Genomic DNA, 12,928 nt, shown 5'->3' with positions numbered 1-12,928 from the left:
GAAATAGACACAAGTGATCAAAAACTACATTCTATGGCTGGATTATGAATATTGAATATCACCCCTTTTTAGCTTGGTAACCTAATAATTATGAAATGGGTATGGCCTCTAATTGACGCGAATCCTAAGGATAGATCTATGGACCTCGACAAGTTCCATCCGGGGTACGGATGCTTTAGTACTTCGAGATTATTATTATTATACAGACGAGAGGTTCTGTTTGGGGATATTCTATGCATTAAAGTTAAGTCGGTTATCAAGCGTTCACCATATGAATGATTATTAATTCGCGGGTTACGCGTGTTATTTTGTACTCGGGTTACGTGTACAATTAAATATATGAAATCTTGTGGTCTATTAAAATGATGAATTTTATTGTTTACGATAAATCTATGAACTCACCAACCTTTTGGTTGACATTTGAAAGCATGTTTATTATCAGGTATGAAAGAAATCTTCCGCTGTGCATTTGCTTATTTTAGAGATATTACTTGGAGTCATTCATGACATTTTTCAAAAGACGTTGCATTCGAGTCGTTGAGTTCATCAAGATTATTATTAAGTCAATTATAGTTGGATGTATTATGAAATGGCATGCATGTCGTCAACTTTCGATGTAAAGAAAGTTTGTCTTTCGAAAAACGAATGCAATGTTTGTAAAATGTATCATATAGAGGTCAAATACCTCGCAATGAAATCAACTATTTTGAATCATTTATAATCGGTATGAACGGGGCATTTCAAGGGATGTTGCTGTCTATTCAGAATCTTCAAGCCTAACGCATTACCCAGTGACATGTCTTATGACAGGGGCGTTAGGACCAGTGTAATGAATACAAGGTCACTAACTATTCATGAGCCAGCATTCCATAATCTCGGCAAAGTAACTGACGAAACCATAGTATGCACTTGCTTTAACCTTATCCGAATTACATATTTTATAGTATTTACTTTACTAGGTAACAAACCACTACACCTTCACTTTAGGATTATCTTAAACTTTAGTTATAGGTTCGATTCTACTGATATCTTAAAAATACGACCATATGACATACTTCACTTACTCACCTTAATAAGGAGTAGTACGATTTAGGCCCCCTAATATAAATTTAAAACTATTGCTCTCACCTCTCGATAGCTGATTCTGACGCCTTGCGGCCTAACGGCACCGCATAAATAAAACTGTCCGTTTCGGTCATATAAGGTTGCTACCGCTTAACACCAAATTTTTTTAGGGATTGATTGTTCATTTAACATTGTTCTACTCATTTCTTGAAGAGTTCGGCTTTTCATTTTAACAACCCCATTTGATTGAGGAGTGCGAGGAGCCGAGAAGTTATGAGAAATTCCATGTAAATCACAAAAGACTCTAAATTGGGCATCATTATCAAATTCTCTTCCATGATCCGTTCATATGATGACAATTGTACACCTAAGCAAGTTTTGTATTCTTGTAGCAAAAATTACAAATATTTCAAACGCCTCATTTTTTGTGTTTAGAAAAAGTGTCCATGTATATCTAGAAAAATCATCAACGACTACCAAGGTGTAGAAATTCCCACCATAACTTTGAACGGATGATAGACCAAACAAATCCATATGTAGGAGTTCTAGATATCTTTTAGTTGAAATGAAGTTTTTAGGTTTATGACTAGCATGGACTTGTTTTTTGATATCGCTCCATTAATATATATTTTATTTCGCGATATCTACCTCACTTTGCTCAGTTTTTGACTATCTCAGAGCCTATCTAGTGTGTTATTGAGCTAATTGGTAAATTAAGGGCTAAGGAGTTAATTTGGTGTAAAATTAACCAAATCATGGGCAAAATTGGCTAAGAAAATGACAAGTGCAGGAAACAGATCCAAAAGCGCCGCTCCTGTAAAGGAGCGCCGCTCCTGAAGGCCCAAAAGCGTCGTTACAGAAGGAAAAGCGGCGCTATTAGGCACGATTTGTCTCCATTTTTCTTTAGTGAGCAAAAGTGCCGTTCTAAATGTCAAAAGCGTAGCTCCTGATCATCCAAAAGCGTCGCTCCTCAACAATAGTGTCGCCCCTATTCAGAGCTAAAAGCGGCATTCCAAAGTCAAAAGCACCACTCCTCACCAAGCCAAAAGTGCCGCTCCTGAAGTAAAAGCGGCGCTCCTGATGCTGTTTTAACCCAGATTTTCAGTACTATAAAAGGAACGAGATTAGGTCATTTTTCATATGCATCTTTGGGAGCGACTGCTTAAGGTCCAAATTTCACATACTAAACCCTAATTTCATCGTCCATTGGTGTTTAAGGGTGGATTCAAGGAAGCTAGCTCAACACTCATCATTGTTTAGCTTAGATCTTTATCTTCTTTACATTTTGGGTTGTAATCTTCACTTTACTTTTCATATTTAGCATTGATTACTTGTAATAACTTGAAGATGATAATGATTTACATTTCTATGCTTATTATTAGTTTAATTTTAGCTATGATTGGCTAAATCTCTTGTGTTTGCTTATCTATGAATCTCTAATGCTAGTGTTTGCCCCAAATCAATTAATTATTGTTGTTTGAATGAATTACATGATCATGTGTTGTTGAGTTGGCTAAAGATCCATTACTATGAGTTTATTTTAGGCTCGACTTTGATTACATATGTTGTGTATCTCTCTTAGTGATTTGAGAAGTGAATCAATATGTGCTTCAACACCTTAGGTGATCTAGACAACTAGTTTTGGAATTGTAAGTGATTGTGTTCTTGAGCTAGGTTGGTTTTCAATTTGCCTCTAGTCAACATAGTAATGCCGATTATCTTAGGTGATTTCGATAGTTGGAGGTTTTAAGTGATTTTAACCTAAGCTCAATCTCAATGACCAAATCATGCTTAACTCGATCTTAAGATATAAAGCTTATGTGAATTCGTGGAGTAGCACTTGATTTGAGGTTTAGTAGTGATGCTAAACATTTAATAGTTCGACAACTAATGAGATAGCAATATAGGCAAAATGGGGCAAGCCAAGCATAGAGAGGATTAGATAAGTGAGCACGTCTTAGTTAATTTGTTTTAAGTCTTAATACTTCACTACTTGTTTCTTGTCACTAGTTTAATCGATAAATTTAGGTTTGTTTAATTGTGTAAGTTTTAGTTGTTAGTTGATATCAATCGAACCCCCTCCTCCCCCCCCCAATCAAACAAACCCTAGGATAATTGATAGTTTCAAATATCCGACTACACCGTGTCTCTTGGGATGAACTTGATAAGAATACTTACATTAAAGTGCTATAATAACCGTGTTCTAAGTGCTCGTTAGTTGTGTGTGCTTGATTGTAGTGTTTAAATCAAATATAAATTTAGAGGGTAAAAGATGTATATCGCACGAACGCATCACACTTTCTTGGTGCCGCTACCGGGGATGCGGTTAGCTTAGTTGGTTATTTGATTTAAACTTTTAATTGTTCGATCCTTTCGTAGGGGTTCACCCTTACGGAAGTTACTTTTCGCATTTTATATTATTATTTTCGTTTGGAAAACCGCTTATGTTTGTGTTGTGATTGAAGGATAGGTACCTTTGGTGTATGAAAACAAGGTCTCACAAGGATCAAGAATTCACACAACCATTTTCCGATCCGGAAAGACACGTGCATGGGGTTTATAATCGTAGAGAAGAAAGGGTATTAAGAAAGAATTTCGAAGTTTTGCCATTTTGTTTAGAAGAGATGGATCCAAACGGTAATCCGATTCACGATGAAGAGGGCAATCCTAATGGTCCTCCGGTTAATCAAGAATTATTGAATGATCCAAACGACACGCCAATGTGGAACGCTAGATTGGTTGCACCAACAATGATAGTACCGGCTATTACAAAACCACCAATTGAAGCAGATAATTAGAAGATCGAGGGTAACTTTTTCACGTTGATCAATGATACATACTTTCATGGGTTGATAGATGAAAATTTGTCGAACATATTCAACACTTTAATGATCTTTGTGATATTTACAAAACCAAAAACATCACCGATGACACTTTTAAGCTAAGGGCATTCCCCTTCATGCTTCAAGGAGACGCAAAATCTTGGATGCGAAGTTTACCATCCGATTCCATAAGGTCTTTTCAAGAATTAACAAACGAGTTTATCAATCATTTCTTTTCACCGTCAAAAGTAGAGCGGCTTAGAATGGAGATTAATGGGTTCACACAACGGGGTGATGAGAGTTTATATGATGCATGGGTACGTTTCAAGAAGCTACTAAGAGCTTGCCCACCGCATGTTTTGACGAAGAAGGAGTATATCAACACATTCTATCGAGGTTGTAATATGTTAACGAAGCGATATCTTGATTCTTCATCCGGTGGGGTATTTATGTACAAATCACCAAATGCGGCCGAAATTATGTTAGAAGATATCTCGGTCAACACATATGAATAGGCACCTTCACCGCGAGATTTAGCAAGGACGAATGTAGCACAAATAGAGAGTGATAATGGGCAAGTGACACTTGCAAGCTTGAACAATCAATTTCAAACATTTGGGAAAGAATTGAAGAAGATTCAACAAACGCTAGTTGCAATGTAAGTAGGTTGTCAACGATGCGAGGGTCCACATCTCACAAAGAATTGTCCTCAAATTACTCAATGCAATCATGTTGATCTTGATGATATTCCCATGAATTCGGATGCTCATGTGAACTACGTGAGTAATCAAAACTACCAACGGGGAGGAACATCTAACTAAAGATACTACAATCCTAATCAAAAACAAGTATCATTCACCAACCAAACCAATACACCACCCGGATTCACAAACCAAAATCGAAATCAAGGTTACAACAACTATAACCAAAACTGAAACAACAACTTTTAATACCAAAACCAACCACCTTGCAACAATCAAGCAAATTCAAATTATCAAAACAACCAAAGGTTATAGTTAATCACAAAATAACCAAGGTTACAATCAACAACCTCAACAAAACAATCAACAATCCCAACCTTCAAAGAGCTTGGAAGAAATCATGCAAAACTACATTAAGAAGGTAGAATCAACCGAAGCTTTTCTAATGAAAGAGAATGAGCTCTTGAAGCAACAACTTCGAAACCAACAAGCTTCATTCCAAAACCTTGAGAGTACTGTTGGAAGAATTTCAAATCAAGTTGCCAAAAGACCGAAAGGAACTTTACCTTCAAACACTCAAGTCAACCCGAATAATTACAACAACAACCGAAACAACCAATAAAACCACCAAAATAACACGAGAGTTATTCCTATCGAGAGCAACACTACCAATCCAATCCAAAATCAAGCGAGTTCATCAAATCCCACCAATACTTATGCTCAAGTGAACTCGATTGATTCAACCGAAGAAGATCAATCTGAATATCCTCAAGCTTTCAAGTTCGACATTGAAGGAGACAAGTTTGATTTTGATGAAGCGTTAGAAATTGATACTATCGACTATGGGGTATTCAAGTTTTCGGAAGATTTGGACGATGCAACATTCATTCCCTACCAAGTTAAAAGTGTAATGTCCATGGAGACTACCGAGTCAACATGCAAGGAGTTAAAGGGTTATTTTGAGCAAATTCAATTGGGAAAGGTTGATAAAGAGCAAAAGGTCAAAACTTTATTGAATATAAAGGCGCAAAAGGACGAGGTCGAGGTTTCTACCACATCAACTAAGGAGAAAAATGAGACACCGATCTCACATCTTCAATCACTACATCCTACACATCTAAATGATGTGGATTGTAAGTCAACTTCATCCGACAACGAATTTTTTTTTGTTAAACTCCCCTTGACGGAGGTGCTTGAGAATATGCCCAACTATGTAACGACCCGACCAAAACCGTTATTGACGGCGTCGTTAACTTAGGTCCCGTTACGTGGTCGTAGTCCCTATATGAGACTCGTTTGACCAAAATTATGTCGCGTTCATTTGAAAGGTACAAAGTTTAGTTTAACAAACGGATCGACAATAAGTTTAAGTTTACAAAGTTATAAAGTATGAATGAAATAACTTGCGACATAATTAGTTTGAAACCACAGTTGCTATAAATAGCGTAAGTAAGTAGACAAAAGTTTGAATCCAAAAATGCTATCCCTAGCGTATGCATGCATGGTAGACTCCAATCAAGTAATCAAAGAGTGCGGAAGCGTGTAACAAATAGCCATGTGAAAACCTGAGAAAACATAGAAGAATCTGTCAACACAAAAACGTTGGTGAAATCATAGGTTTGAGTAAGTGAGTAAAAGTAAAGTAAGTCGAACCACAAGATTTGCAAAGTTGAAATAATAGTAATACATTCTAAAAGTTAATATTCACGAGCACCCAATTATCAAAGCTTAACATTCCAATTGTATACCCCATCCATAGTGCTAGAACAAACACTGATTCTCGAAAATATATTTCATCCGTAGACGGTAGCGAACCGTCAAGGATGAGGGTTGTCAACCCATATGGCCATATAACATAAGTTCTCGCTTACACCCGTCAAGTGTAACTAATGATAATCGAATTGAGGCTTTTTGTTCTAAACTCGTATGTAGAATGTTTGTTTTCCCGTTCTTGTGTTCACTTAGTTCAAAAGAATCGTTTATGTTTTCTCATCCCAAAAGTAAGTTCAAAAGAGTAGAAAGTGGGACTATGATCTCACCTCGAGTGCACGAGTATAAAAGTACTTCACAAAGTAAACGTGTGCATGAAAGTTGCTTAGCCTTGACCTAAACAAGTAAGTTGTGTCAATTAACCGGTTACGATACAAGGTCGGGTGAAATGTGTTCAATTAGTCCTATGGCTCGTTACGACTCGATTAAATATAGCATGTGAATCAATTTGTCAAGTTTCATACAAGAATCACGTATAAAAGCATGTTAGAACGATTGCATAAAAGTTTGGTTAAGTTTGACTAAAAGTCAAACTTGATCAAAGTCAACGAAAAAGTCAACACGTTCGGGTCGGGTCCCGGACTATTTTTCTATGCTAGTTATTCATATACAAGTATATTAGAACAAGTTTCATGTGAATCGGAGGTCGATAGCTAGTCAAACATTTCACGTGAAATGGGTCCAAGAGGTCAGAATCTGGCCAGGTGATTCTGCGCGCCGCGCGGGGATGTGGCGCGCCGCGCCACTACCTGGGCAGAGAATTCTGGTCAGTTTTTCCAAGTGTGCACGAACCAAAACCTTTTCTAACACAACACTTGACCCGCAAACACTTATAACGCCTATCATACATCGTTGGAAAGGTATTTTGACAAGGAATACAACTAACCACTTTTCATCAAGCAAAAACATTATTTACAATAACCGAAAACTCGTCAATTGATCAAGAAAGGTTTATTTTCAAAGTTTCAAGTTCGTAAAACGTATTTTATGATTCGGGAATCCAATTTACACATACGATATGCCTTTTCGAAGGTAATTAAGCATACATTGCATCTAAACACTTACTAACAACATTAACAAGCATTCAACGCATCAAAAGTTCATTTCAAAGTCTATCAAACCCTAGTCAAACATCCCAAAATCCTTAATCGGGTTTTTGAAGTTTTCTTAATCAACCTACACATCAAAATGTAGCTAATGATACTAGTAACACAATTAAAACATGCACTTTAACAATCTAACAACATTAACTCATCCAAAATCAAGGATTAAGCAAACCCATTTCAAAAACTCAAACTAGTTACTCCAAACCACAAATCGAGCAAACAAAACATATATTCATGTTATACACGAGCCATAGACACTAACTAACATCATTTCAAGTATATAAAACGAATTTAGAGAAATTTAGTGTTTTAGAAATGTTACCCAAACTTGATGAAATTGGTATCAAAATGTAGAGGATGAAGAGAGGATCACGAAAATGTAATTTGTTTTGATGTTTGCTTCTTGATCCGATTTTAGATGATGAATGATTGAATTGGGTGTTTGTGTGTGTGTTCTTGCTAGAGAGAAAGAGAGAGAGATGGAGGTGATTGAATGGTGGAAATGAATGGAGGAGGTGAAGTGGTTGACTAGTTGACCTAGTCACCACTTTGCCCACTTGTCAACTTAAGTCCCTCATGTTTGTAGTCGGGTGCGGGAATTAACCAAACGAAATATTTTAAAAACGCTCGAGTAGACGAGTGATGTTATAATTAAATAACGAGAATATTATAAACGTTAGTCAACGGAAATTGGGAATTTAAATAGCGAAAGATATTATTAAAAAAAAAAGACGGTGTTAAAAATACATTTAACGGAAAAACGCGGGATGTTACATTATCCACACCTCAAAAGAAATTTCGTCCCGAAATTTAGTTGGAAGTAGTAGTTGTTGAATCTTCCTCGAGATCTTGCGTTGTAAATTCTACGGATAAGTGAAGGTACGTCCTTGGGCATTTCAACGAACTTCGACGGTCGAGATTTTTACGTTGGATTGAAGTTTGGTTTCACGATTCATAATTTCAACCGGTTCTCCTAGGAAGTGGAGTGTACCATCGATAGCAAGCTCATCGAAGGGAATAGCAAGTTACGTCTTCAGGTTCTATGTAGGATGAACGGAGACTCAAATGAGTCAGAATATCTAGATGACAAGCAACGGGTACAATACGCTCCATGGTTTCAAAAAGGATTAGTATATCGCGGATTTAGCATTCCTATGTTTCCCGAAACGGTTTACACCTCCTCAAGGTGCGACTTCTAACGTGACGCGGTTTCCCACATGGAACTCGAAAGGTTTACGTCTAACATTGGCAAGCTCTCTGGGCGACTACGAGTCGTGTTGGGTCTTTCTTGAATATGAATAAATTTTCTCAGTTGCTCATGAATAAACTCGGCCCCGGTAAATTGATCATCGTTTACTTTGTTCGACAAAAGAGAATGACGTTTCCGGTCACATGTGGTTTCAAAAGGTGTGACGTTAAGAATCGAATGATAACTATCGTGGTAAGAGATTCTGGTTAAAGGCAAGACTTTTCTCAAGTGGTTTGAAGTTGGTAACACAAATTCGTATTACGGTTTCCAAGGTTTGAATCGTATGTTTGTTCGGTCCGTCGGGTTTTGGATGGTACGCGGTACTCATGTCTAAACGTGGTCCCGAGGCTTTTTGTAAGGCACTCCGAAATCTAGAAGTGAAACGAGGATCTCGATCCGAAACAAAGTACATTCCGTAAGGTATATTTGAACAAGTTTGTTAGGACAAGTTTCTCAAGAAAATTCGCGTCGCGGAAGATTTATCGGTTTCCAAATACGTTCGTCGAGACTATTCACCCTCGAGGCGAATACTAGTATAACGTGAAGAGTCTCTCTCCATTGAGAATTTAAAATAAAAGATTTCCTGAACCAGAATTACGAGTGTAAGGCGAGAGAAGTTCCCGCCTCGATGCGAGCATAACGAGTAAATTGTAGTTAGTCAATAAGACTGTGCGAGGACGAGATAGTATACACGTGTAACATACGGTTGAAGTCGAAAGGAATCGGTAATTCATTCGGAAGCATAAGTATAGTTCGACAAAAATTGAAGGTGTGTCCCCGGTATGGTTGTTATCAATATTCTCGGAGTTTTCAGATGTCCAACATGAATAGATGAAGTCATGTACATGGCTCATGGTGGTGTTTAGGTTGATCGAGTCTAACCACCATCACGTGTCACTAGAACTTTGGTATGTCTTACCGTAATATAACCACGTTGATCGAGTGTCGTTATATTACGCTAACTCATACCTCCATTCCCACATCACTCTATAGATTCAAGTTCGTGTAATCGTGAAGTTTAAAATAAACAAAGTGTAACAACGTCTCTAACGTGACTCGTATTGAATCGAAAGAATTAGTGCAACTATAAAGAAGCGTTCCCCGAGGGAAGTGTATAAATGATTGTTCACGTCAATGTGGTTCGAGTCAGACAATAAGGTATTCAGGTATGAAAAGAGTAACGAGTCATGATAACGAGTAGCACGCAACCGTAGTGATAAATGTTGATGACGATACTCACCTAGAGTAGTGATGGTAGTAACACCAAAAAGTAGATAGTAGGAAACACCAGTGGGAAACCGATAGTAAGTTGAAACGGTGGCAAATAACAATCCGGGCGACAGAGTTCCCGAACAAGTGTGACTAATGAAGTCGTCGTCATCCATACGTGTATGAATCATGAATTTACGTGTGTTACCAAAAAGTGGCGGAATACGAGTTCGTATGATGAAGGTTGGGTACCATTAAAAAGTTTGCCTAAGAATGATTCAAGTATAATGCACAAGTAGTCAAGTAAGTGCTATCTATAGCAAATGTATGTCAGAATGCAAATGCTAACTATCCGGTTGTAGTCTAGACTCACTAATGCGTCATAACGACTCTGTTAGACACACTAATGCACATCCTAGTTCCCTACAACCAACGCTCTGATACCACTTGTAACGACCCGACCAAAACCGTTATTGACGGCGTCGTTAACTTAGGTCCCGTTACGTGGTCGTAGTCCCTATATGAGACTCGTTTGACCAAAATTATGTCGCGTTCATTTGAAAGGTACAAAGTTTAGTTTAACAAACGGATCGACAATAAGTTTAAGTTTACAAAGTTATAAAGTATGAATGAAATAACTTGCGACATAATTAGTTTGAAACCACAGTTGCTATAAATAGCGTAAGTAAGTAGACAAAAGTTTGAATCCAAAAATGCTATCCCTAGCGTATGCATGCATGGTAGACTCCAATCAAGTAATCAAAGAGTGCGGAAGCGTGTAACAAATAGCCATGTGAAAACCTGAGAAAACATAGAAGAATCTGTCAACGTAAAAACGTTGGTGAAATCATAGGTTTGAGTAAGTGAGTAAAAGTAAAGTAAGTCGAACCACAAGATTTGCAAAGTTGAAATAATAGTAATACATTCTAAAAGTTAATATTCACGAGCACCCAATTATCAAAGCTTAACATTCCAATTGTATACCCCATCCATAGTGCTAGAACAAACACTGATTCTCGAAAATATATTTCATCCGTAGACGGTAGCGAACCGTCAAGGATGAGGGTTGTCAACCCATATGGCCATATAACATAAGTTCTCGCTTACACCCGTCAAGTGTAACTAATGATAATCGAATTGAGGCTTTTTGTTCTAAACTCGTATGTAGAATGTTTGTTTTCCCGTTCTTGTGTTCACTTAGTTCAAAAGAATCGTTTATGTTTTCTCATCCCAAAAGTAAGTTCAAAAGAGTAGAAAGTGGGACTATGATCTCACCTCGAGTGCACGAGTATAAAAGTACTTCACAAAGTAAACGTGTGCATGAAAGTTGCTTAGCCTTGACCTAAACAAGTAAGTTGTGTCAATTAACCGGTTACGATACAAGGTCGGGTGAAATGTGTTCAATTAGTCCTATGGCTCGTTACGACTCGATTAAATATAGCATGTGAATCAATTTGTCAAGTTTCATACAAGAATCACGTATAAAAGCATGTTAGAACGATTGCATAAAAGTTTGGTTAAGTTTGACTAAAAGTCAAACTTGATCAAAGTCAACGAAAAAGTCAACACGTTCGGGTCGGGTCCCGGACTATTTTTCTATGCTAGTTATTCATATACAAGTATATTAGAACAAGTTTCATGTGAATCGGAGGTCGATAGCTAGTCAAACATTTCACGTGAAATGGGTCCAAGAGGTCAGAATCTGGCCAGGTGATTCTGCGCGCCGCGCGGGGATGTGGCGCGCCGCGCCACTACCTGGGCAGAGAATTCTGGTCAGTTTTTCCAAGTGTGCACGAACCAAAACCTTTTCTAACACAACACTTGACCCACAAACACTTATAACGCCTATCATACATCGTTGGAAAGGTATTTTGACAAGGAATACAACTAACCACTTTTCATCAAGCAAAAACATTATTTACAATAACCGAAAACTCGTCAATTGATCAAGAAAGGTTTATTTTCAAAGTTTCAAGTTCGTAAAACGTATTTTATGATTCGGGAATCCAATTTACACATACGATATGCCGTTTCGAAGGTAATTAAGCATACATTGCATCTAAACACTTACTAACAACATTAACAAGCATTCAACGCATCAAAAGTTCATTTCAAAGTCTATCAAACCCTAGTCAAACATCCCAAAATCCTTAATCGGGTTTTTGAAGTTTTCTTAATCAACCTACACATCAAAATGTAGCTAATGATACTAGTAACACAATTAAAACATGCACTTTAACAATCTAACAACATTAACTCATCCAAAATCAAGGATTAAGCAAACCCATTTCAAAAACTCAAACTAGTTACTCCAAACCACAAATCGAGCAAACAAAACATATATTCATGTTATACACGAGCCATAGACACTAACTAACATCATTTCAAGTATATAAAACGAATTTAGAGAAATTTAGTGTTTTAGAAATGTTACCCAAACTTGATGAAATTGGTATCAAAATGTAGAGGATGAAGAGAGGATCACGAAAATGTAATTTGTTTTGATGTTTGCTTCTTGATCCGATTTTAGATGATGAATGATTGAATTGGGTGTTTGTGTGTGTGTTCTTGCTAGAGAGAAAGAGAGAGAGATGGAGGTGATTGAATGGTGGAAATGAATGGAGGAGGTGAAGTGGTTGACTAGTTGACCTAGTCACCACTTTGCCCACTTGTCAACTTAAGTCCCTCATGTTTGTAGTCGGGTGCGGGAATTAACCAAACGAAATATTTTAAAAACGCTCGAGTAGACGAGTGATGTTATAATTAAATAACGAGAATATTATAAACGTTAGTCAACGGAAATTGGGAATTTAAATAGCGAAAGATATTATTAAAAAAAAAAGACGGTGTTAAAAATACATTTAACGGAAAAACGCGGGATGTTACAAACTATGGGAAATTTTTGAAGACACTCATGGCCAAAAAGGGAGATGTTGAGCAAGCATCCACCGCTTTTTTGAAAAAGGAGTGTGATGGAATTTTAAATAATGTAACCTACCATCAAAA

At 37.3% G+C, this 12,928-nt stretch overlaps 1 non-coding gene across 1 annotated transcript; it reads right to left on the bottom strand.

The window, feature by feature from the left end:
• Window positions 1-4,141: 4,141 nt before the first annotated feature.
• On the bottom strand, window positions 4,142-4,248 carry LOC139894734 (small nucleolar RNA R71). Its single transcript, XR_011775219.1, has one exon. It is a non-coding gene; the product is annotated as a small nucleolar RNA R71 (small nucleolar RNA).
• Window positions 4,249-12,928: the final 8,680 nt, after the last annotated feature.

Source organism: Rutidosis leptorrhynchoides, chromosome 2 (genome assembly GCF_046630445.1).
Source record: "Rutidosis leptorrhynchoides isolate AG116_Rl617_1_P2 chromosome 2, CSIRO_AGI_Rlap_v1, whole genome shotgun sequence".
In the NCBI taxonomy this organism is placed as follows: domain Eukaryota; kingdom Viridiplantae; phylum Streptophyta; class Magnoliopsida; order Asterales; family Asteraceae; genus Rutidosis; species Rutidosis leptorrhynchoides.
Note: the sequence above shows the minus strand (reverse complement) of the source record. Positions and strands in the feature narration are given on the sequence as shown.